The 26,983-nt window shown below is 41.9% G+C and overlaps 1 long non-coding RNA gene across 2 annotated transcripts in view; it reads right to left on the bottom strand.

The window, feature by feature from the left end:
• Positions 1-26,983, bottom strand: part of LOC134326762 (uncharacterized) — a 235,532-nt gene that overhangs the window by 143,843 nt on the left and 64,706 nt on the right. For both annotated transcript variants that reach the window (XR_010014577.1, XR_010014578.1), the window contains exon 4: positions 1,292-1,350. This is a non-coding gene — a long non-coding RNA (uncharacterized LOC134326762). The remainder of the gene's footprint in view (positions 1-1,291; positions 1,351-26,983) is intronic.

Raw genomic sequence — 26,983 nt, 5'->3', positions numbered from 1 at the left:
TCCCAACGATGGTGGGCTAGCGTAATACATAGTTGTGCCACCAAATACCACAAGAAAAAGTTGCCAGCCTATCAGAAAGGTACACTCGAAGAACTGAAGACTGCTTGCCAAAAGAAATACGTCAAAATTGAACCTCAATGCTGCAAAAAACTAATTATTTCCTACAACAGACTCCTCAAAGCTGTAATTACCAACAGTGGTTGTGCAAGAAAGTGTTAATTGTATTTATTAGTGGCGTCAAATTACTTGTTCCCTGAAAAGCAGCGGTCCCCAACCTTTTTTGCACCATGGACCGATTTCATGTAAGATATAATTTCACGGCCTGGTGGGGGTGGGTGGATTTAAAATAAAATTATATGGTGAGCGTAATAAAAAACACAAAGTTTAAACGATACTGCTCATCAGTGATGGAAAATCAGTGGGGGCACTGAACTTTATTCACTGCAACCAGACTGAGACAAAAACACCCGTGTTCATTATGTCCAGTCTACTCCTTAGCTTTGTTTTGGTTGCCGTCAATGCAGAAAATGCCACTTCACAAAGATAGGGTGTTGGAAATGGAAGCAGTGTTTTCATTGCTTTTGTAGCAGCCTCTAATTATTTATTCTTTTTTCTTTTAATATTTTTGTTAATGCACTTTTAGCGTATCCAATTACCCAGTTGCATTATGGTTCCTCTCTACTGATGCCGATCCCCGCCCTGATTGAGGAGAGCAAGACTGACACACGCACCCTGCAGTAGCCGACTGCATCTTTTCACCTGCACGAGGCGAGTTCATATGTGGATCAGCCTTGTGTATGGAGCGACACACCCTGATCAATGCATTATTCCTCGACTTTGTGCAGAGGTCGTAGCTGCATCAGTTATGAGGAGTCCATATCCGACTCCCACCCTGTATGAACAACAGCCAATCGTTGTTCGTGTAGGCATCCAATCTGACGGATAGCAGAGCTGAGTTTCGAACCGATGAGTTTGAGATGTCAGCTCTGCTGTGCTGGCGTGTTTTGTTACCGCTGCACCACCTGAGCGCTCCTGTGAAACCAGTATCGATCAGTGGCCCAGTGGTTGGGGATCACTGGTGTAAAGGACATTTTTAAACATATGACATACAGTACCTTTATATTTGTTTAGCCTTTACAAACGTTCTTTTGTCCCATTTTAGTGAACTTTTTTGAATGCAGTTAATGCAGACATCTAAAAAAATTCTACATTTGGACATTGGATTTTGAAAAGCATGTACTGTATAAATTACAATGTTCAATACAATTTTAAATAAAAAGAAAGTACTTACTCATTAATGCTGAGATTGTCCCTGGAGAGGACGATTCTGCCTCGGTCTCAAAAAGGTACCTGTGGAAGAAACATTTATAATGTATTAACTAGAAACCAGTATGTTAATATAGTAGAGTAAGTGGGGGGGGAAATCAATAATGGTGCTGGCTTAGAGGTCAAGATACTAGATCATCAGTGAAAAAGTCAAGCGTTTAGACTCTACAGAGCAGAATTTTTTTATATTTGTAAAAACTCTAGAATATCTACATGTCTTGTGTATTAAAACATAATGGACTAGTTTTTTTTTTTGGTAAACTGGTGGACTGAGTAACAGAATTTTTTTATTCAATGGTTCATTTTGTTTATTATTGTATTAGTTTAAGAAATCTGCAACATTAGAGACAATCAGAAAAGCCGGCGTTATATATTTTATAGCATTGTATAGTTCAATACACACGCTCACACATAAAGCTATGAAGCATTTTTAATGCACTGGATGAGGTCGAGTCATCATCCCTTTGCAATGGTTGGCTGCACAGAAGGGTCAGCTAATAACAGACTAGCCCTTGATGATGCAATCCATGATTTGACGTTATCAATACAGCTCATTCTTGGTCCTTCTTGTCTTTTGAGTCATTCCACAAGTCCTGTCATTCGCCTTAAATGTTGTCATGTGGGTACCAAAGTAACATAACTTGCCAGACTTAATGTGGTTTAAGTCTGGACACTCCTACCTAGTTGGTCCACTGACTGACTTTACATCTACAAGGTGGACCAACTAGATAGGAGTGTCTAATAGAGTGGACAGTGAGTGGACACGGTATTTCAAAACTGCAGCAGCGCTGCTGTGTCTGATCCACTCATACCAGCACAACACACACTAACATACCAACACCATGGCAGTGTCACTGCAGTGCTGAGAATGATCCACCACCTAAATAATACCTGCTCTGTTGTGGTCCTGTGGGGGTCCTGACCATTGAAGAACAGCATGAAAGAGGGCTAACAGAGCATGCAGAGAAACAGATGGACTACAGTCAGTAATTGTAGAACTACAAAGTGCTTCTATATGGTAAGTGGAGCTGATAAAATGGACAATGTGTGTAGAAACAAGGAGGTGGTTTTAATGTTATTGCTGATCAGTGTACATGTTGATCTTAGGATTGTGTGCAGTAACTTGCCCATGAAACGTCAATTAATATACAGTCAAGCCGGAAAGTCTGCACACCCCTTTCATCTTCTCCACGTTTTATTACGTTACAGACTCATTCTATAATAGATTGAGTTCATTTTTTGTCACAAAAATTCTACACTAAATAGCCACAATGACAAAGTAAAAGCAGGTTTTTAGACATTTGTGCTAATTTATTAAAAATCTAAATGTAAAATATCATATGTACAAAAGTGGGCACACCCTTTGATATGACACCCAAAAGTGAGCTGAGGTGCATTTTGTTTCCACTGATACTGCTTGAGATATTTCTAGAAATTAATTGGAGTCCACCTGTGGTAATTTAATTGAATTTAATTGAATTAAAATAATTTAATTGATTGGACATGATTGGGGATTGCCAACACCTGCCTGTATAAGGTCCCACAGTTGACCGTGCATATCAGAGCAAACTCCAAGCCATGGGGTCAAAGGAATTATCTGCAGACCTCAGACACAGGATTGTGTCAAGACATAGATCTGGAGAAGGTTACAGAAAAATTGCTGCAGCTTTACAGGTCCCAAAGAGCACAGTGGCCTCCATCATTTGTAAATGGAAGACGTTTTGAACCACCATAGCCCGGCCAAACTGAGCAATCGGGGAAGACGGGCCTTGGCCAGGAAGGCGAGAAGGGACCCGAGGGTCACTCTGACAGAGCTCCAGTGTATCCTTGTGGAGATGGGAGAACCTATCAGAAGATCTAACATCCTGGCAGCACTCCACAGATCTCGCCTTTATGGTAGAGTGGCCAGACAGAAGCCACTCCTCAGTAAAAGGCACATGACAGCTTGCTTGGAGTTTGCCAAAAGGCACCTAGAGGACTCTCAAACCATGAGAAACAAGATTCTCCGCTCTGATGAAACCAAAATTGAACTTTTTGGCCTGAACACCAAGCGTCACGTCTGGTGGAAACCAGGCACCACTCATCACCTGGCTAATGCAACCCCTACAGTAAAGCATGGTGGTGGCAGCATCATGATGTGGGGAACGGCGGGCCCGGGGCGACTAGTCCTGATAGAGGGAAAGATGAATGCAGCTAAGTACACCGAGATCCTTGAAGAAAACCTGCTCCTGAGCGCTCTGGACCTCAGACTGGGGTGAAGGTTTACCTTCCAACACAGCCAAGAGAACAAAGGAGTGGCTTCGGAGAAAGTCTGTGAATGTCCTTGAGTGGCCCAGCCAGAGCCCAGACCTGAATTCAGTCGAACATCTGTAGAAGGAGCTGAAAATGGCTGTGTATCGACGCTCCCCATCCAACCTGACAAAGCTTGCAAGGGTATGACAAGAGGAATGGGCAAAAATGTCCAGAATGTCCAGGCTCGTAGTTTCTTTCCCAAGATGCCTTGAAGCTGTAATTGCTGCCAAAGGTGCATCAACCAAGTTTGACATTTGATAGTGTGTGTTGCAGCCAAAAAACACACTATCCCCCCCAACAGGTTTTGGAACTTGGAGTTTCTATTCTGTGATATTTTGTAAATGATTATTTTATGGCTATGCTTTTACTGCTCCTACACTTTACAATAACATCCATAGTTAAACTTGTCTGCTTTAGATAAACATAAATGTAAACCTATGATCATACTTGTGTATAAAAGTTTATGAGCTGTATGCTCAGCGCTATACACCTATTGACAAAGGGTGAGTAAGGCAAACATATTATTTACAAAGTGTGTCCCCGTATTTAGCCTGTGGCATCTGTATAATTGCCGGGCTTTCTAGATTAGATTTCTGAAGCTATGTAGCATGACAAGCCAATTCACTATTTCACTCTGCATTCTGTCACCGATTCATAAATCATCCTCATCTGTGCCCTGCTCCTGCATAACTACAGCACAAATGGGACGATAGATCTCTCATTAGATCCGACGACACTGTTTCCTATTGCAATTTATGAGATCGTTTTGCTTTGTTGACTCCATCAAACAGTAATGCTGTCTGACTTGCACATAAACATTTATTTCTTAGTTTATGAAAAAGCATATTTCTTAAAGATCTAATGTAAGAAACTAAAATTAATCTGAAAGCAGTATTTACAGTGCACAATAATGACAAGTACTCTAGAATTGTCTTATTGCACAAAGTGTTTTCTTTTTTTCCCCCAAAAAACTAATTGACGAATTTAAAAAAATAATAATTAAATAATAATAATAATAATAATAATAATAAAAACAGCACCACATGATATAAAGAACATTTGGCTGATTAAACTTAAAAAAATATTAAACAACTGTTTGGATCTTTAATTTATATTATTTTTTTAAATAAATATATTATTTTATATTATACTACCAACTAAAACCTATTATTTATTTATTCATTTATTTATTAGGATTTTAACGTCATGTTTTACACACTTTGGTTGGGCGGCACGGTGGCTAAGTGGGTAGCACTGTCGCCCCACAGCAAGAAGGTCCTAAGGTCGATCCCCAGGTGGGTCGGTCCGGGTCCTTTCTGTGTGGAGTTTGCATGTTCTCCCTGTGTCTGCGTGGGTTTCCTCCGGGTGCTCCGGTTTCCTCCCACAGTCCAAAGACATGCAAGTGAGGTGAATTGGAGACACAAACTTGTCCATGACTGTGTTCCATATAACCTTGAGAACTGAAGAACCTTGTGTAATGAGTAACTACCGTTCCTGTCATGAATGTAACCAAAGTGTAAAACATGATGCTAAACTCCTAATAAACAAACAAACACACTTTGGTTACATTCATGACAGGACAGGTAATTACTGGTTACACAAGATTCATCAGTTCAGTCTTTATTGTCAAACACAGTCATGGACAATTTGCATCTGCAATTCACCTCACTTGTCTGTCTTTGGACTGTGGGAGGAAACCGGAGCTCCCGGAGGAAACCCACGCAGACACAGGGAGAACATGCAAACTCCACACACCTGGGAATCGAACACAGGACCTTCTTGCTGTGAGACGACAGTGCTACGCACCGAGCCGCCCCAAAAACCTATTAAATAGTTCGGAAAAGCTTAAATGCTCAAAATCATATCTCTTGTTTCTGGCTAGTAGCTATCATCAATAACACCATTGTACAGTTTCCTTTGTAGCCCTTATGAATCTTCTTTCCGAACTTTGGCCTCGCCAGTGTGGTCTTATAGAAACAGACAACTACTCGATCTATGATTTATGACTAGCAATTATGCAACTAATCTACACTGTGACAAGTGATGCATAAACACTGCAACCTGTCCCGTGTACAAGTAAGCTTTACCCTCCATCCCTAATATCTGTAAAGCCTTCAAACTATTTGGTTTGAAATCTACAACCTCAAATCTAAAAAAGCAGAGACAGTATGGAAAAAGCAAATAAAAAAGAAAACGTGATGCAGTGCAGACAGTATGAACCCAAGATATTTAATGTTTGTGTGGTCAACAATATACATTGATTCCATTTCAAGCCTGCAATACATTCCAACAAAATTAAGACAGGGCAATTTAGGGCTAGTAGTGAAAAAAATAAAAATTATGTGTTTTTGAACAGGTGACCATGTGTAAACATGATTTAAATCAAAAGAAGTATCCACTAAAAGCTAAGTCTTTGAGAAGAAAACATGATCAGAGGATCTCCAGTTTGTCAACAAATGTTTGACAAAATTATTGAAATGTTTAAAGAAAGCATGGAAGGGATTTACAGTGCATAATATCACTGAATGGTTCAAGTAATCTGGAGGAGTTTTAGTGCATATAAGGGCAAGGGCACAAACCTAAACTAAACACCCATGATCTTCAATTCCTCAGACAGCACTGCATCAAGAACTGTCATTCCTCAACAGCTGATATTTGCTATATTACTTTAGCAAACTTTTGTCAAGCTCTACAATACAGAGTCACAGTCAAAAATGACACTTATAACTTTACTGTGCAAAAAAGAAGCCTTATGTTAACCATGTCCAGAAGCGGTGTCAACTTCTCTGGGCTCAGAAGCATCTAGGATGGACCATCACACAGTGGAAACGTGTATTGTGGTTAGATGAATCAGCTTTCCAGGTCTTTTTTTTTTTTAATTGACGCCATGTGCTCCGGACCAAAGACGAACAGGACCATCCAGACTGTTATCAGCAACATGTCTAAAAGCCAGGGTTTGTCATGGTATGGGGCTGTGTCAGTGCCCTTGGCAAAGCTAATTTACACTTCTGTGATGGCAGCATTAATGCAGAAAAGTACATTAACATCTTAAAGCAACATATGCTGCCTTCAAGACGTCATCTTTTCCAGGGACGTCCATGCATTTTTCAACAAGACGATGCAAAACCACATGCTGCACACATTACTAAGGCATGGCTGTGGAAGAAGAGGGTACGGGTACTGGACTGGCCTGCCTGCAGTCCTGACCTATTCCTATCAGAGAATGTGTGGAGAATTTTGAAACGAAAATTGTGACGACGACCCCGTACTGTTGCACATCTTAAGACGTGTTTGCAGGAAGAATAGGACAACATAAAAGCTGAAACACTTCATCGTTTAAAGTCAAAGTAAAAGTAAGTCTGTGACTGAATGATTGATGAGTGATAAGTCGGTTGAGGTGGTTTGAGCATCTTACAACAATGCCCTCTGTTTGACTCCCACTAGAGCTATTCCAGGAACATCTTCGGTTAGACCCAAGACTCGCTGGAGGGATTATATCTGAATGTTGGTTTGAAAACATCGGGGGATTCCCAGGAGGAGCTGATATCTCTGGCTGGGGATCGACAAGTCGGGGTTGACCTCCTCAGCCTGTTGCCATCGTGACCAGGAAAAAGACTGAAGATAAGTGATAATGATTGACAACAGCGGTTAACTTCTTCATGCCTTCAAACACATATTAGACTGAGCCACAAGCTACAAGCCACCAGACTAGACACACTGGCACTGTAAAAGGAAGAAATATATATATATATATATAGTCAAGCTGGAAAGTCATTTGTGCTAATTTATTAAAAAATTAAAATGTAAAATATAATATGTACATAAGTGTGCACACCCTTGGATATGACACCCAAAAGTGAGCTGAGGTGCATTCTGTTTTCACTGATACTGCTTGAGATGTTTCTACAATTTGATTGGAGTCCACCTGTGGTAAATTTAATTGATTGGACATGATTAGGGATTGCCAACACCTGCCTGTATAAGGTCCCACAGTTGACAGTGCATATCAGAGCAAACTCTAAGCCATGGGGTCAAAGGAATTATCTGCAGACCTCAGAAACAGGATCATGTCAAGGCATAGATCTGGAGAAGAGTACAGAACAACTGCTGTAGCTTGCTTTACAGGTCCCAAAGAGCACAGTGGCCACCATCATTCATAAATAGAAGAAGTTTGAAACCACCAAAAATCTTCCAAGACCTGGCCACCTGGCCAAACTGAGCGATTGGGGAAAACTGGCTTTGGCCAGGTAGGTGAGCAGAAACCTTAGGGTCACTCTGACAGAGCTCCAGTGTATCCTTGTGGAGATGGGAGAACCTAGATGACTCTCAAACCATGAGAAACAAAATTCTCTGGTCTGATGAAACCAAAATTGAACTTTTTGGGCTGAATATCAAGTGTCACGTCTGGGGTAAACCAGGCACCACTCATCACCTACAGTGAAGATGGTGGGGGAGGTGGGACCGGGGCGACTAATCCTGATAGAGGGAAAGATGACTGCAGCTAAGTACACGAATGCTTAGTGGATCTACATACAAAGATCCTCATTGTACTCTGTTCACAGTACTTCATTACCAAAAACTACCAGCTATTAAGCAGATAAGGTCATGACCTTTACAAGAAGTATAGACTCATATTAATAAACTTCATAATGGTTAATGTTTCAGTGAATCCGTGTAATTTGCTGCCTGAGATAGCTGGTTAACGTTTAGACATATGATTTGATTAAAGGTTCATTCATCCAGTAACGATGATTTATTTTCTTCAACCTACGCAACAGACACCCAGCAAAGTAACAGGAGGACTGTCCTGCTATTACAGAACAATTCCCATTCACATTAAACATTAAATCTGCTTCCTGTTCTTACTACAGAGACATCAGTGACATGTATTGTGGGTGCGGAACAGCATCAGGGTTCTATAGACCTGGGTTTGAATCTTGCCACCAGTCACAGTCTGTTAGGTGTTTTACTCCATACTTATTTCAGGTACTTCTGTTTTTTCCACCTCCTAAAAATGTGCCTGTAGGTGGACTGAGTGCTCAGTGGGTAAATATTGGGTGTGTTCGAAAAGCTAGTGAGCTCTCTACATAAGCAGCATTGTACGTCATCCTGTGCGCGCTCCCGAGAAGGAGGCTGTTCGAAATCCTAGATGCCTTAATATCCTCACTACTGAGGCATCTTAATATTTCAATGTTATTTTGACTCAAGAACGAGTGAGCATCCGACGCTGCCTTAGTGATCAAGGCAATCCCAGAATTCATTGCGGCTCGGGTGCTCTTCTCTCACAGAAAAATAAACATGGCTGACGGTGCGGACAAACGAATGGAGTTATTTTCAAACGTAAATAAAATATTACTGATTTTTAACTTGTATAAACTTGTACCGAATGTTTTTATTTGCAAGTTCGGGCTTGTCAGGAAATGTAACCGTTATCGGTACATGAAGGGAGATGCTATATTGACATGTTAGCGTGCTGTGCTACCTCAATCCATTGGTTTTAATGGCAAGATGCTAAACGCTAAACGCGAAACCCGATGGAATCGCTGTCTAAGTAGCGCGTTCGAATAACCTGACTTATAAGTCATTGACTTATTAGAATCCTCTCTACTGAGGCAGCTGCCTATGTAGGCAGTAAGACAGCAAGGCAGCTCCCTAGGTTTTCAAACACACCCATTTAGTGCACTGTTACCCCTTTTCCACCGACGCGGAACAGTTCCGGTTTGCAAACTTCATTTTGAACCGGTTCCGAGTGTTTCCACCAAAAAAATAAGGTTCCATAAAGCAAACTAGCGTTCTAATCTGGCACCACAGAATACTTGGTTTTTCAGCACGAACCGTGACGTAATCGGTGGGCGTGTCAAAGTGTAAAGGTTTTTGTGCTTTGCTAAACCACTGTGCTGGTGTCTCGTATGGAGCTTGACACTGCATTTTTATCTTTTAAAGTTCACCTGATTGGATTTTGATCCAGTTTGCCGCTGATATTTTCAAAGCGCCTTAAAAGTGATAAACTGTGTGATATGACGTGGTAAAAGTGACCCGAACAGAACGAACAACCCTTAATGTGAAAAATAAAACGTAACGTGGCGTAACGTTGTACTAAAACAACAACCGATAAATTTGGGCAGTACAGAGCACTTATAACCAGTACAGAGCACTTATAACCAGTACAGAGCACTTATAACCAGTACAGAGCACCTATAACCAGTACAGAGCACTTATAACCAGTAATAACGGAGAGAAATGTAGTGTTTCTATGTCGTACTTTTAGTACATTAAGCCAAGTTACACTTTATTTTTTACGTTACGCTTTTTTGACTTTCCCCGAGAAGATTTAGAACCCTGAGCTGCATAAACCCCACATGAGAAGTAAATCCAGCTAAACACAGATAAATTGTTGTATTTTAGAGTAGATTTGATGGTTATTTCACACAGATGGATGTTCACGTCGTGGAACTTTACTGATCTTTTATCGCTCAAGCCGAGCGCTGAGCAAATCGGCTATTTGTGCTGCCGGTCGCTGTAAGAGCGAAGCGCGAAAAGCTTCTTACGTCAATGAACTAAAGAAAACAACTGCGACAAACACGTCTACATCTTATCACTAATAGCTAAGTGATGCTTTTTGCATAAAAACGAACATCTGTAACAACAGCACAAATGCTCACAGATAATCTACATGCTCCGCCATCACATCACTACTCTTTACTTTCTTTATGTAACGCCCACCGTTGATGACGCAGGATTGGTTCTCAAAAACTGGTGGAAACGCGCGTCGGTTCTCTACAAAACACCAAAGTTCTAAGAAACCTGAACAGAACCGGTTCAAGAACCAGAGTTCTTTTGGTGGAAAAGCGCTATGTGATTATCCAGATCCATGTCCAGGATGTATTCCTGCATTTACCTAGTTTTCTTCCAGAAAGGCTACGAGTTAGTTCTGCAAGGCAACATGGGTCCTAGAGACCTGGGATTAAAACTTACATCCAGGTTCTGCCTGTGAGGAGTTTTGCTTATTCACTTATTATTTGATGGTTATTTTACACAAATGCACATTCGTCTCATATTCGCACTTTGAAGCCAAATGCTGAGCAAAGCGGCGATTTGTGCCGAGGCTTGCGGTTTTGCAATGTGAATGCGCCCTTAGTGTAAGTACACAATCTCACTAGGGTTCGTTTTAATCAAACCAAGACTTAGTGATTAATTTACCTCAGCTTGCACTTTCCATTACAAGTCTGTAGAAATGCTTGAGTTGTTTTTTCCACCGAGTTACACTTAAGCCTCAGCTCGGAGGCACGGAAATTGACCAGAAAAGAAAACAGAGAAGAGAGAGAGACTAAATCCTCAGATGAACACTTTAAGTTTCTCTATTTTCGGTGTAAATTGACTCATTGTGCTGAGCGTGGGATGGCCAGGGGATTCTAGTAGTTGGGCACCATCATTAAAGAAAGCGTTGTCCTAGCTTTCCGTCAAGGGTATTGTTACTGCACTTAATGATGCCAGGCTCTATACCACGCCTAATATCCTCAGAGCCAGGATGAGAGTGTCTCTCAGTGCTGAGAATTTTCTCTAGATTGTGTTTGATATTAAGAAAGTGGGACTGTGTTGTAAAATCGTGGATAAATGACCTTTCTCATAAAAGAATTTCATAAAAGTGCATGTGTCATTTCTTTCCTGCACAACAGGGCTTACTAAAATAAAGTCCAGGAACTCCTGGGGGTTCTTAAAGTGGTGGTGTTAGCAAGTCTACATGCAGTTTCTGAACCATCAGACATTGAGAAATATTCAAAACAAATATTAAGAATGTGGATTAAATTTATCATGACTGTACACTAAAACTGATTCATTTATTTTATTTATTATTGATGCTGTTTGAGTCGGTCATCTTCTAGATCTTCATTAGTGGTCACAGGACGCTGCCCACAGGACGCTGCCCATGGGGCACTGCTGCCTGGATGTTTTTGGTTGGTGGACTATTCTCAGTCCAGCAGTGACAGTGAGGTGTTTAAAAACTCGATCAGCACTGCTGTGTCTGATCCACTCATACCAGCACAACACACACTAACACACCACCACCATGTCAATGTCACTGCAGTGCTGAGAATCATCCACCACCTAAATAATACCTGCTCTGTAGTGGTCCTGGGAGAGTCCTGACCATTGAAGAACAGCATGAAAGGGGGCTAACAAACTATGTAGAGAAACAAATGTCAATTACAGTCAGTAATGTAGAATAAATTTTTCTGTTTAACTGGTCACTTGAATTTAAGCTATTTAACATAACTGCACATGAATTAATATTTATTTATTAGGATTTTACACACTTTGGTTACATTTATGACAGGACAGGTAGTTACTGGTTACACAAGATTTATCAGTTTGATTACAACTGGTTACACAAGTTTTTATCTCTAATTCACCTCACTTGAATGTCTTTGGATGGTGGAAGGTAACCGGAGATCTCTAACCTTCATTAAAATACATGGATGCACCCCTATGTCCTCCTGCCATTCAGTATCAGCAGGTAGAAAAAGCACTATTAAATTAGATTAAATCATTTTAGTTACGTCCCAAACCATGAATGACTTATGAACTATTATGTTGATGAGAATCTTTTGGGTTCTAGGTTAAGAAAATGGTCCAGTGAATCAGTTACCACCCATGCTAATGTTGCCTATGAAGCATGAAATGTCAGATGGTTCCACTTGCATTTCATGAAATTTGCCCATGGCGGTAACTGGATGTGCTAATATTCCACGTGTATTACATTTCTAGCTGCAGGGTTATTGTGAGTGACCCGTCAATAATCTGAAGAAATACAGTGTATAATAATGCAGATGGCCATAAACACAAACACACAACCTGACTTTATACTGATGTCTCAAACTGGCATGTCACTGAAAGCTGGTGATTTAGCTGAGACAGGCTATGAAAGGTCTGACTTGGTTGGTTGGTGTACTTTAGCAATATTGGACAAACCAAAACTCTGGTTCTTGGATGATTTAAGGACACCAATCAAAACGCTAAGGATCAGAGCAAAACAACGTCAACAGCAAATGACTATTGAAGGAAGAAAGAAAGGAAGGAAGGAAGGAAGTTCAGGCGGGCGGACGGACGGACGGACGGAAGGGAAGGACGGACAAAAGGGAAGGAAGGAAGGAAGGAAGAAAGGATGGATAAACGGATGGACAGAAGGAAAGAAGGAAAGGAAAGAAGAAAGGAAGGAAGGAAGGACAGGCGGGTGGACGGGCGGATGGGAGGGAAGGACGAACAAAAGGGAAGGAAGGAAGGATGGATGGATGGATAAACGGATGGACGGAAGGAAAGAAGGAAAGGAAAGGAAGGAAGGAAGGATGGATGGATGGATGGACGGATGGACGGAAGGAAAGAAGGAAAGGAAAGGAAGGAAGAAAGGAAAGGAAAGAAAAGAAGGAAGGACGGGCGGACAGACGGAGGGAAAGGGAGGAAGGAAGGACGGAAGGGAAGGGAAGGGAAAAAAGGAAAGAGAAGGAAGGAAGGAAGTACAAACGGAGAGATAGAAGGAAAGAAGGAAGGAAGGAAGGAAGGAATGACAAACGGAAGAAAGGAAGGAAGGAAGGACAAAAGGGAAGGAAGGAAGGAAGGAAGGACGAACGAACGGATGGAAGAAAGGATGGAAGGGAAGGGAAAGGAAGGAAGGATGGATGGACGGATGGAAGGGAAGGAAGGAAAGGAAGGAAAGGAAGGAAAGGAAGGAAAGGAAGGAAAGGAAGGAAAGGAAGGAAAGGAAGGAAGGAATGACAAACGGAAGAAAGGAAGGAAGGAAGGACAAAAGGGAAGGAAGGAAGGAAGGAAGGACGGACGAACGGATGGAAGAAAGGATGGAAGGGAAGGGAAAGGAAGGAAGGATGGACGGACGGATGGAAGGGAAGGAAGGAAAGGAAGGAAGGAAGGACGGACGGATGGAAGGGAAGGAAGGAAGGAAGGATGGCTGGAAGGAAGGAAGGATGGACGGACGGATGGAAGGGAAGGAAGGAAAGGAAGGAAGGAAGGATGGCTGGAAGGAAGGAAGGATGGACGGACGGATGGAAGGGAAGGAAGGAAAGGAAGGAAGGAAGGATGGCTGGAAGGAAGGAAGGATGGACGGACGGATGGAAGGGAAGGAAGGAAAGGAAGGAAGGAAGGATGGACAAATGGACGGATAGAAGGAAAGAAGGAAGGAGGGAAGGAAGGAATGACGAACTGACGGAAGGAAAGACGGACAGAAGGGAAAGGAAGGAAGGAAGGAAGAAAGGAAGGAAGGACGGACGGAAGGAAGGAAGGACGAACTGACGGAAGGAAAGACGGACGGAAGGGAAAGGAAGGAAGGAAGGAATGACGAACTGACGGAAGGAAAGACGGACGGAAGGGAAAGGAAGGAAGGAAGGAAGGAAGGAAGGAAGGAAGGACGGAAGGAAGGACGGACGAATGGACGGATAGAAGGAAAGAAGGAATCATATAATATTGTTCGCCACTAAAAGCACTATGGAGCGTCGTGCAGATTAGGTACAGCTCACTAGTTAGCCAGGTAAAGTTAGTGTAACAGCTGAGAGAGGTTTATTCAATATGGTGGCGAAAAAAACCAAAAAGAGAAAACAGATGGAGGATTGAGGGAGGGAGACCAAAGATGAACCAGAAGAACCTGCCAAAGAAATGAGCTGTGTCGGCAGTTTAGAAGTTTGTTTGGTTTCCGACACAGACTAAAACACTATATACTGTACGGTTTGTCGAGCCACGGCTGTTGCAAAAAAACAAAAACAAACGGTGGAGCGACATTACTAACGCAGTAATAATCCACCTATGCAAGGACACGATTCCTCTATAGACAGTCAAGAAAAAAGCTTCCAGAGCGAGAATTAAAACACTAGATAAGGAAAGGCACAAACCTGAACCTTTAAATGCTCACAATTTACACTGCCTTCTCAGGGCAAAAACTAAGCCATGAAGTGAAAGAAACGGTCTATATATCTCCATGATCATACTGTGGCAAGCATAGATCAGGGTGAGGATATGAAGCAATATCTAAGGACAAAGTGGACATAATTATTAAACGGGAGAATTTTTAAACGGCAATCCGGCCAAATTGGGAGTCTAGGTAAAAAGGGCTTTGGTCGGCCGCTTAGGTGGCGCAGCGGTAAAAACACACGCTAACACACCAGAGCTGGGATCTCAAATACATCAAATTGAGCCTCAGCTTTGCCTGCCGGCTGGGCTGAGCAACCACATGAACAACGACTGGCCTGTTGTTCATATAGGGGTGGGATATTGAGCCGGATAGGGACTCTCTCATGACTGATGCAACTACAGCCTCTGCTGGCTGATTGATGGCGCCTGCACAGAGACGGGGAGAGAATGCGGATCAGGGTGTGTCTCTCTGTACACAGGGCTAAGCTGCACTGCACTAGTCAAAGTGTAGGTGACAAAATGTATACGGCTGCTGCCCACGTGTCGGAGGGGCGTGGGTTAGCTTCATTATCCTCAATCAGAGAAGGGATCGACATTGGTGGAGAGGAAGCATGACACAATCGGGCAATTGGACGCACTAAAAGGGAGAAAAAGGGGAGAAAATGCATAAAAAAAGGGTCAGGGAGGTAAAAAGTACCCTAATGGACACTTTAAAAAAGTCTTATGCAGAGATGGAAGAACCTGTTGGGTGGAACATCTCTGCAGCACTTTGTAAATCAGACATGTATGACAGTAGCAAGACGGAATCCAATGTTAAGTAAAAGGCATTGGATGTCTGCCAGCCAATAGAAACTGATTCAAACCTGGATCTCGGCTGTGTTGTAATTTCTATTAATTATAAATTTTCTCAGCTATAAATCAGAGTTTTTATTTATTTATTATATCTGTAATAATTTGAAGCACATACTTTAGTTAAAAATTTATCAAGGTCAGTAAATAGTACATAAGAGTGAAGGTATTAAAATAGAAATAATGCTGGAATTGCCTAACATTACTGAGCAGTAAAATGTACAATCCAGAGTATTCCTGCTCATATCACAGAATGTGCTTGCATACGTTTTTTGCGAATGCAATTTTCCTTGTTTAGCCCCTGAAATTACATTCCAGGCACTGCAGTTTCACCCAAATGTATTTAAACCTCGTCTTATTAGCTTGGAAATTGAGGTTTATGTGAAAGAAAATCAATTTCTTATACATTTTCCACTGTTATTGTTGCAAATATGCCTTATTCTTGTAGAAGAGTCCAACTGTGATGGGGACGAGAAAAATTCTTCACAGGGATTTGTAACGCTGGCCAAAATTATACATATACACCAATCAGGTATAACATTAAAACCACCTCCTTGTTTCTACACTCACTGTCCATTTTATCAGCTCCACTTACCATATAGAAGCACTTTGTAGTTCTACAATTACTGACTGTAGTCCATCTGTTTCTCTACATACCTTTTTAACCTGCTTTCACCCTGTTCTTCAATGGTCAGGACCCCCACAGAGCAGGTATTATTTAGGTGGTGGATGATTCTCAGCACTGCAGTGACACTGACATGGTGGTGGTGTGTTAATGTGTGTTGTGCTGGTATGAGTGGATCAGACACAGCAGCGCTGCTGGAGTTTTTAAATACCGTGTCCACTCACTGTCCACTCTATTAGACACTCCTACCTAGTTGGTCCACCTTGTAGATGTAAAGTCAGAGACGATCGCTCATCTATTGCACTGTTGGCTGGATATTTTTGGTTGGTGGACTAATCTCAGTCCAGCAGTGACAGTGAGGTGTTTAAAGACTCCAGCAGCACTGCTGCGTCTTATCCACTCATACCAGAACAACACACACTAACACACCACCACCATGTCAGTGTCACTGCAGTGCTGAGAATCATCCACCACCTAAATAATACCTGCTCTGTAGTGGTCCTGTGGGGGTCCTGACCATTGAAGGACAGCATGAAAGGGGGCTAACAAAGCATGCAGAGAAACAGATGGACTACAGTCAGTAATTGTAGAACCACAAAGTGCTTCTATATGGTAAGTGGAGCTGATAAAATAGACAGCGAGTGTAGAAACAAGGAGGTGGTTTTAATGTTATACCTGATCTGGACTGCGCATACGCCGGAAGAAATCCACACAGACACGAGGAGAACGTGCAAACTCCACACAGAAAAGGCTGGGATCGCTCCACATGAGAATCAAAGCCAGGACCTTCCTGCTGAAAGGCGACAGTGCTACCAACTGAGCCACCATGCCACCCAACAATTTAATAAATAATGTGGCTGATTAAGGGTGGACGATTATTCTCATCAACTAGCTTAATATCATTACTTAGTGATTACTGATAGAATACTGCTGTAAGACTGTTGCTTGCTTCTTTTCTCCAAAACAAATGCACATTCTGAGTGAGATATTGATAAGTTCTCTTTCTACTATAAAGTAAAAAACAACAACAATATAAAGCAAGCAAAATTGCAATAAAGAGGTGCAGCCTGGGAATTGAGCATAAAGCACTACAGCCCGTGGCCAAAAATGCTGCATTCACTTGATGATAAGCATCGCTTTTACTCCCCTCATGTCTTCTATTTCCCCCCCTTGTCTTCAGGGGAGGCGAGAGCTTATCGATGTTCTTATTGTGCCCGGGCTGATAAGACACAATAAAAAGACTAGCAAGCTAGAAAAAAGCCGGCGGTGAGAGACGTATCTTCAGAGAGCTCGTCCCCTTCGGCGGAAGTCAAATTCCTTGACCTTATTTGTTAATATGTTTTACCAGGCTTCATGTGGCACTTTGGGATTAAGGTTGGATTAATCTCCTCACTGAAGCTGGGGTATGTTGGTGTGCTTGATATATTGTTATTACAATGTTTTGGCCCATTAAGTAACCTATCACACAGTGCTATAAATGCACAAGTGGTTACATGAATTAAATTAGGAGGTGACTTAGATTTGTACATTAATATTTTATTGAAAGAAATAAGCAGCCGGCTGACATTTCATTTATTTTTCTTGTTTGCTTTATTTGTTTATCTACAAATAAGTTTATAACTGTTTCTTGCTTCCTTCTCTAAATGTAAAAGCATTTGGACATTTGTATAGGCACCTGGCATGTCTTCCGTGTTGACTATGCAATCATACAGTGCTTTAATAGAATTACACTTCATAATGCACCACACGTTTGAAATTAAAGACAGATCTGGGATGCCAAACAGGCATGCCCACACTTTTTGATTATCCTAACATTATGCTTTCGCAGATAGTGGTTTGGCATCACTATGTAGAAATAAGCATGGACATCCCTTGCAAAGGCCAGATCAGTTAACAGTGACCTTATACCTATGTGTAAGTTACACTAACTTGCAAGTAAAAATCCAGATGTTTTTTTTTTCATTATCTCTATAAACAATGTAAAAGGATTGTTCGTCTGAAATGACACACTGTGCGTTAGTCTATTTCATATTTCATGTCATATTAAGCTTAGGGTAAGTTAGCAGAATTGCTGGACATTGTTGCCAAAATGCTTTTGCATTGCAAAATCTAGTCATGACTTAATAAACACTGTGTATTGACAAATATATATACCAATCAGGTATAACATTATGTGTTGGTACCCATTTTGCTGCCAAAACAGCCCTAACCCGTCAAGGCATTGACACCACTAGACCCCTGAAGGTGTGCTGTGGTATCCGGCACCAAGATGTTAGCAGCAGATCCTTTAACTCGTGTAAGTTGTGAGGCGAGGCCTCCATGGATTGGGTTTTGTTTGTCCAGCACAATCCAACAGATGCTCGATTGAATTGAGAATCTGGGTAATTTGGAGGCCAATTCAACACCTCAAACTCATTGTTGTGCTCCTCAAACCATTCCTGATCCATTTTTGCTTTGTGGCAGGGTGCATTATCCTGCTGAAAGAGGCCACAGCCATCAGAGAATATCGTTTCCATGAAAGGGTGAAACATGGTCTGCAACAATGCTTATGTAGGTAGTATGTGTCAAATTAACATCCACATGGATGGCAGGACCCAAGGTTCCCCAGCAGAACATTGCCCAAATCATCACACTGCCTCCACCGGCTCGCCTTCTTCCCATAGTGCATCCTGGTGCCATGTGTTCCCCAGGCACACATACCTGGCCATCCACGTGATTCATCAGACCTTCTTCCATTGCTTCATGGTCCAGTTCTGATCATCACGTGCCCATTTTTTGGCACTTTCGGTGGTGGACAGGGGTCAGCATGGGCACCCTGACTGGTCTGTGGCTATGCAGCCCCATACACAACAAACTGTGCTGCACTGTGTATTCTGACACCTTTCTATCAGAACCAGCATTAACTTCTTCAGCAGTTTGAGCTACAGTAGATCGTCTGTTGGATCGGACCACACTGGCCAGCCTTCGTTCCCCACGTGCATCAATGAGCCTTGGCCGCCCCTTTCTTGGACCACTTTTAATAGATACTGACCACTGCAGACCGGGAACACCCCACAAGAGCTGCAGTTTTGGAGATGCTCTGACCCAGGCGTCTAGCCATCACAATTTGGCCCTTGTCAAACTCACTCAAATCCTCACACTCGTCCATTTTCCTGCTTCTAACATCAACTTTAAGGATAAAATGTTCACTTGCTGCCTAATATATCCCACCCACTAACAGGTGCCCTGATGAAGAGATCATCAGTGTTATTCACTTCACCTGTCAGTGGTCATAATATTATGCCTAGTTGGTGTATATAAAATTTTTTTTTTGCTTTTGTAAGCAGGTTGAAGTGTAATAAAATACTGCTTTCTGTCTTATATACATTTCATAACCTGTCCCAACTTTTCTAAGATCTGCATACTGGTTGTGTTGTGTCAAATCATAAATTCTGATGTTAGTTTTGGGATCCTCTCCCAACCACTTCTAAAAAAGCATAAACCAGGCTTTAGTGCAGTATCAGATTGCAATTCTGATCTTATATGAAGCAGGCACTAAATCTTGGGATATTGACAAGCAGTGTAGCCTAGGCTGTCATAATGAGAGATTTATTGATAAGAATCTCGCAGGCATGTAATACAAAATGAAGCTTAAATAAAAATAACCACAAACAACAGGGTGTGAAATAGCTGAGCCGATCGCATTACCGATAGAAAAGCCTCTGTTTAGCTGCTTTCAGGCTGAAAACTCTGCAGGACTCCTTCATTTCCCTGAAGCTAATGATTTTCCAACAGAGAAACTGCTCGAGCAGTAAAGCAGACACTCAGAAACAGTGATTAGTGGAGCTGAAGAGTTGCTCTTATTGAATAATGCCTATCAAGGAGTTCCTCAAACAGAGCTGCAGAGAAAATGTAGCTAAAAACTGGGAAAAGTTTCAGATTGTTCTCCTCCTACACCTTATATTTGAAAAATATACATTATTATGGAGGGTGATGACATGCTGTAGGTAAGTGGATGACTGAGATGTTCTTACAAACTCGACAGATGTAGTTAAACAATTTGTCTATGACTAATGCAATGCTAAAGCTACTGGCTTATACAGGCATGGTATTTAGCAGAGATATTATCCAAACACCACAGATGATATACACCGATCAGCCATAACATTAAAACCACCTCCTTGTTTCTACACTCACTGTCCATTTTATCAGCTCCACTTACCATATAGAAGCACTTTGTAGTTCTACAATTACTGACTGTAGTCCATCTGTTTCTCTGCATGCTCTGTTCGCCCTCTTTCATGCTGTTCTTCAATAGTCAGGACCCTCCCAGGACCACCACAGAGCAGGTATTATTTAGGTGGTGGATCATTCCCAGCACTGCAGTGACACTGACATGGTGGTGGTGTGTTAGTGTGTGTTGTGCTGGTATGAGTGGATCAGACACAGCAATGCTGATGTTGTTTTAAAATACCGTGTCCACTCACTGTCCACTCTATTAGACACTCCTACCTAGTTGGTCCACCTTGTAGATGTAAAGTCACGTAAAGAGACGATCGCTCATCTATTGCTGCTGTTTGAGTTGGTCATCTTCTAGACCTTCATCAGTAGTCACAGGACGCTGCCCATGGGGCGCTGTTGGTTGGATATTTTTGGTTGGTGGACTATTGTCAGTCCAGCAGTGACAGTGAGGTGTTTAAAAACTACATTAGCATTGCTGTCTTATCCACTCATACCAGCACAACACACACTGACACACCACCACCATGTCAGTGTCACTGCAGTGCTGAGAATCATCCACCACCTAAATAATACCTGCTCTGTGGTGGTCCTGTGGGGGTCCTGACCATTGAAGAACAGGGTGAAAGCAGGCTATTTCCTTCGGGATCAATAAAGTATCTATCTATCTATCTATCTAAAAAAAAAAGCATGCAGAGAAACAGATGGACTACAGTCAGTAATTGTAGAACTACAAAGTGCTTCTATATGGTAAGTGGAGCTGATAAAATGGACAGTGAGTGTAGAAACAAGGAGGTGGTTTTAATGTTATGGCTGATCAGTGTACTCTAGATGGCATTGTTGTGTGCAATCGTGCTGTGGCATTTTTGGCCTTCAAGAACCAGAAGTGTGCCCCTCTGCACTAAGAGATTTTTCTACTGCTGTTACTTTGATTGACTTTGCTGTTAGGCCTTCAAATAATGTCAAACTTAAACACTTCTTTTTTATGTCCTCATTGGATTGTGGATGCTTCTCGTAATAGCCTAAAGCCTTTCCTTGACAAATCCATGCAATCTGTTGAATTAATTTCCACTCTAGGAGCCTCAGATAACAAATTTCACTATCACTAATTACACGCAAAGCAGGTCTTAGCATGACCGGTAACACACACACACACACATACACACTCACACACACACAGATGTTTATCTAAAACTTAATAAACGTGGAAATTGTACTTCCATGTTTATCTCTGGGGTATTATGTTCTGTCCAAAATAGAAAAGAAATAATAATTTAAGAGATGTGATAAAATAATATCTATGTGGTTCCAATAAAAGGGTTTAATAATGGTCAACTAGCAGACAGTGGCGATTTCTCTAAGACTGCAAGGGAAGCTAAGCATTCCCCTAAAATATCCAAAATTAAATGGTCAAATATGTACAGTTGTGTTAACATTTCATTGACTACAAATGCGTTAGAACACGTTCATCTCGAAGACGAGTTCGTTCAGAATCAGCTAATTATCACAAATCGACTCGATTTTCTTAACTTAACTCATACATTCCCGTAGCGTCAATGCATTTGCCCGCAGAAGCTGAGCGTCTCTTCACTTCTATGGGACTGCGTTGAGGTTTTTTTTTTATGCTCCGAAACTCGCCGGTCATTGGATAGATGCCTCGATTTTGTCCCGCCCCCGGACGCTGAGCGTCTCTGGGGGTGAATGGGGCTGTGGGCGGGTCTGGACGCTGAGCTTCTGCAAGATGATTGGAAAATCAGTGGAAAGGCTGAATCCCGTTTTGATTGACGGCTAGTTTGAGCGCTACACCGTCACTTCTCAAACTCAAACTCAAAAGAAGCTTTATTGGCATGACAAATAGGGACATTCGTATTGCCAAAGCAATACACTTCATTAGTCACTTAATCACTAGGAGCTTCAGTCCCATCGTGGATTTCGCGAGTGAAGTCGAAAGACAAACTGCAACCCATTACAGGCCATTTTTTTGTAAAAGGAACAGAGGGCAGAATTTATGTGTAAATAAATTGACAAATTTTATGATGTAAGCCGACAATGAGCTTCCGCTCTTTGAAAGACCAGCAGCCGCCACTGCTAGAAGATATAACATTCTGCTTGGTATTTTTAATAACAGTAATACAATTAATTAGTTTACTAAACAAGGCATTTACTGGGCATGGATCATTGTGTATCTGTGTCCATCACAGTTGGCTTACTGATTTACAAAAAGTCATAAGATAAGAAGCAAAACTGGGCACAGTATATGTCTCCCAGGAATCTCTGGTCCAACCCAGCACACCAATGAATCAGGGTGTACCTCAAGGCCCAGTCCTTGGTCCACTTTAGTGTAACAGTCAACTAATTGTTAAATTAATAATAATAAAAAAAAACTGTTTTTTATATTTTATTATTGTATTCCCCCTTGTCCTCTTAATTTAATCATATCCAATTCCCCAGTTGTAACATCCTCCGCAATTGGAGACCCTTAAAAAGTAGATCGCGATGACCTGTTGACTGAAATAGTAGATCTCAAGCTATGAAAGTATGGTCTAGTAAATTGGTACAACATTAGATACTTTGGTTACCATCCTACAATAATGTACACAACATTCATTCTGAAGGCTCTAAAAAAAGACAAAAAATCATGCTATAAATTTATAGCTAGGATTTTATTCACACTTAATGCAGCATTAACACCACAACTCCATCAACGGCCCTTCATCAATCTATTTTAGGTGTTGAATCCTCTTTACATCTGTTGTTCCCTTCTCTAGTGGAGCATTTCAAATTAATAGCCTTCTACCCATCCTGCATGCTTGGATGGCTTTTTTTAATAAATGTAATTACAAATCTGGCCCCTCTTTTATACACACAGCACACTGTGAAAAGATTCATGGCTGTCCATTTTTAAATATTAGATCACCTTCTGTTCAAAGAAACGGCTAACCAGGGAAGCTGAGCATTACCGAATACCTCAAATGGAAAAAAAGGCATAGTAAATGAGAGGGAATGCAATTTAGTATGAATATCAACTAGATTTATGGTTACACTCTGTAGGCGAAAGTATTCGGACAATTCATCAAAACCCATTGCTAAACACAGGAGCAATTAGAATCATTCGTTCAGCGGGCCAGATAAAGATGCATGATTAATAACTACAAAATATGCATTCCAACTGATCCAGTAGTCCAATAGATGTGCTTTTTTTTGGTATTTTATTTATGTATTTTCTCCCTTTTTCTCCCTGTTTAGCGCGTCCAATTGCCCGATTGCGTCATGCTTGCTCTCCACCAATGACGATCCCCGATCATATTTGTCTGACTGACCACACACACATGCATGTCTAATGTTATCCAACACAGTCTAAAAAAAAAAAAGAACCATTGGCTAGCAAAACTTAAAAATAGGGCTAACAGTGGGCCGCTCAGGTGGCGCAGCGGTAAAAACACATGCTGGAACCAGAGCTGGGATCTCGAATACATTGTATCGAATCTCAGCTCTGCCTGCCGGCTAGGGCTGAGCAGCCACATGAACAACGATTGGCCTGTTGTTCAGATATGGGTGGGACTAAGCCGGATAGGGTCTCTCTCATGACTGGTGCAATTACGACCTCTGCTGGCTGATTGATGGCGCCTGCACAGAGATAAGAAAAGAGTGCTCTCAGCGTGTGTCTCTCCATACACAACGCTGAGCTGCACTGCACTCGTCAAAGTGCAGGTGATAAGATGCATACGGCTGCTGCCCACGTGTCGGAGGGGGCGTGGGTTAGCTTCGTTCTCCTCAATCAGAGCGGGGATCGGCATTGTTGGAGAGGAAGCATGACGCAATCGGGCAATTGGACGCACTAAAAAATAATGGGAGAAAATGCATAACCAAAATATATATATATATATATATATAACAGTGAAAATAAATCGGTGACAAGAACAATGAGTGCGTTGTTTCAGCCGAGGACTCCACTAGCAAAGCAATCCATTCAGATAGCACTGATGCCAATAAGCAATCTACATCAATAGTTTTGGCTGTCAGTCAAAGCAGAATATCCTGAACTGGCAAACTTAGCAACTGATGTACTTTCGCCTCTACTTGGCTCTGTGAAGCAACGTTTCTGCTCTCATCTACATCAAAAGCAAGTACCGCTTACAGTTTACGACTAGCTGTAACTGATATTGAACACTGAATTTCTATGATGTGCTCACAGAAACGGGCTCAGTCGTCACACTGAATAAGATAGGGTTGTATCTTTTGAAGAGGGCAGCACGGTGGCTAAGTGGGTAGCACTGTTGCCTCACAGCAAGAAGGTGCTGGGTTCGATCCCCAGGTGAGGCGGTCCAGGTCCTTTCTGTGTGGAGTTTGCATGTTCTCCCCGTGTTTGCATGGGTGCTCCGGTTTCCTCCCACAGTCCAAAGACATGCAAGTGAGATGAATTGGAGACACTATATTGTCCATGACTGTGTTTGATATAACCCTGTGAACTGATGAATCTTGTGTAATGAGTAACTACCGTTTACATTTACATTTTCGGCATTTAGCAGACGCTCTTATCCAGAGCGTCTTACAGTAGTGCTTCCATAGTAAACATTACCTTACTCTAGTTTAAGTAAACAACAGACCAAAAACACAAATCTGCTAAAACCTGTTAGAACCAAAGTGCTTTTTTTTTTAAAGAAATGAAAGAGTGTTAGTAAGTAAGTACAAGTCAGCTTAAGTGCTCAGTAAAGTGTTGGGTTTTTAATAGTTTTTTAAAGACCGCAGAAGATGTTCGGACAGACAGAGGAAGTTCGTTCCACCACTTGGGTGCCAGTACAGAGAAGAGCCTTGATGCTTGTCCTCCTCTAGTCCTGGGTGGAGGATTAAGTCGAGCAAGACTAGTGGCTCGGAGGTTGCACGGTACAGAGCGGGGTTTTATTAGACCAAGAAGGTAGCTTGGGGCTGGTCTATTTTTGGCTTTGTAGGCGAGCATCAGTGTTTTAAACTGAATGTCGGCAGCTAAAGGAAGCCAGTGAGGAGAACGCAGCAGTGGGGTGATGTGGCAGTGTTTAGGTTGGTTAAAAACCAGGCAAGCCGATGCATTTTGAATGAGCTGCAAGGGTTTAGTAGTAGACATGGGAGCTCCTGCCAGGAGGGAGTTGCAGTAGTCCAACCGTCCAACAGTTTCTGTCATGAATGTAACCAGAGGTGTAAAACATTTAAACGTTAAAATCCTCAGCCATGTACATAAGAGAGTTAAATGTGAACATCTACTACAACACCAGGATTAAAATTATCTGCAATTTGAGCCCTTCTTTTGGTCACTACCTGACAGTAAAGCCTTCATATCCTTGATGAGGATATTAATGAGTCGTGGTCACCCAACAACCTGTCTACAGTCTGTGGCTTGTCCCTTCTTGGACCAGTGTCAGAGGGTACACCACACCTACCTGTGAGCAGCCTTTGTTATGAAACAAGTATTGCTAGGCACATTTTGTGGGATGGCTCTAATGTTGGCTCATCAGTATTTATACATACTGTAAGTTAGAAAGGGTCATTACATTTTTTACTATTTGACAGGTTTAAGGTCATGTTTTAAACACGTTGGTTGGGTATTCATGGTACGGCAAGATTCATCTGTTCACAAGTTTGATATCACAGTCATGGACAATTTTGGATCTCCAATTCACCTCACTTGCACATCTTTGTACTGTGGGAGGAAACCCACACAGACACAGGGAGACCATACAAACTCCACACAGAAAAGACCCAGACCGCTCCACCTGGAAATCGAACCCAGGACCTTCTTGCTGTGAGGCGACAGTGACTGACAAAGTAGTGTCGATTCTCAAACAATCCACTGCTGAGCAACAGTGTGTTACACAAACATCCACATGCCTAATGTTTTCGTTCTAGTGAATAACCCGGGGGGGATTTTCTGATTCACATTCATAAATCATTCAGTTTAGCTGACACAAAAAAAACAAAGCATTTTATTCCTGCATTTTTCAAAGCATTCAATCTTTGATCATCATGCAGGTCAGATGTCCTTTCAAGAAACGTTCTCAGACTTGTCACTAGTGATCAGCAAAATGATATCTGATGTATGTTGGGCAGACTGTAACTTCAAAGTAAGAGATCCCTGCTGAGAGCAAGGGTGTCTCAAGACATTTTCACTGTCCCCACTGGAGAATAGAGGGCTTATCAAAATCCACTCGTTTTCCAAAGGTGACAGTCATACCTCTCTACAATGGGTATCTTCAGGTGGGTTAGGAATAAACACCCAATCAAATTCTGCTTGAACAAAAAGACTCAACACAAAGACCTCCTAACTCCTTTCTTGTCAATCAAATTTCCCTTTCCCCAAACCCTTTGACGGGTTATGGGTTCATCACGCCATAGAAATGCAGTATTGATTCACTTACCGTCTCAATCTCTCACTCGGGCTGAAATTGATGACTTTTAGACTCGGGTCTCTGTTTCTTACTCACTTCTAACTGGCACAGGCGTAAATGATTCAATTACTAATCTCCGAGATCCACTGCAAAGGTTTTTGGAGGTGCAATGGAGTAGGGATGGTTTAATCCCTTATGGCGGAATTTGAAGCCTTTGTGGCCGGGTTGCTGGGTGAGACAGATACGGGAGCCTGGCAAAGGTCAGATTGTTTGGAAAACCATTGGGTAACAAGACCATCATTAGACACTCTGCAGAAGATGGCATGGTCTAATGCTGGTTGATGTGTTTCCTGGAAAAAAGTGGACAAACGCTTAAAGGAACTGTCAATGAATGTTCAAA

The sequence above is a fragment of the Trichomycterus rosablanca genome, chromosome 14 (genome assembly GCF_030014385.1).
Source record: "Trichomycterus rosablanca isolate fTriRos1 chromosome 14, fTriRos1.hap1, whole genome shotgun sequence".
NCBI lineage: Eukaryota > Metazoa > Chordata > Actinopteri > Siluriformes > Trichomycteridae > Trichomycterus > Trichomycterus rosablanca.
Note: the sequence above shows the minus strand (reverse complement) of the source record. Positions and strands in the feature narration are given on the sequence as shown.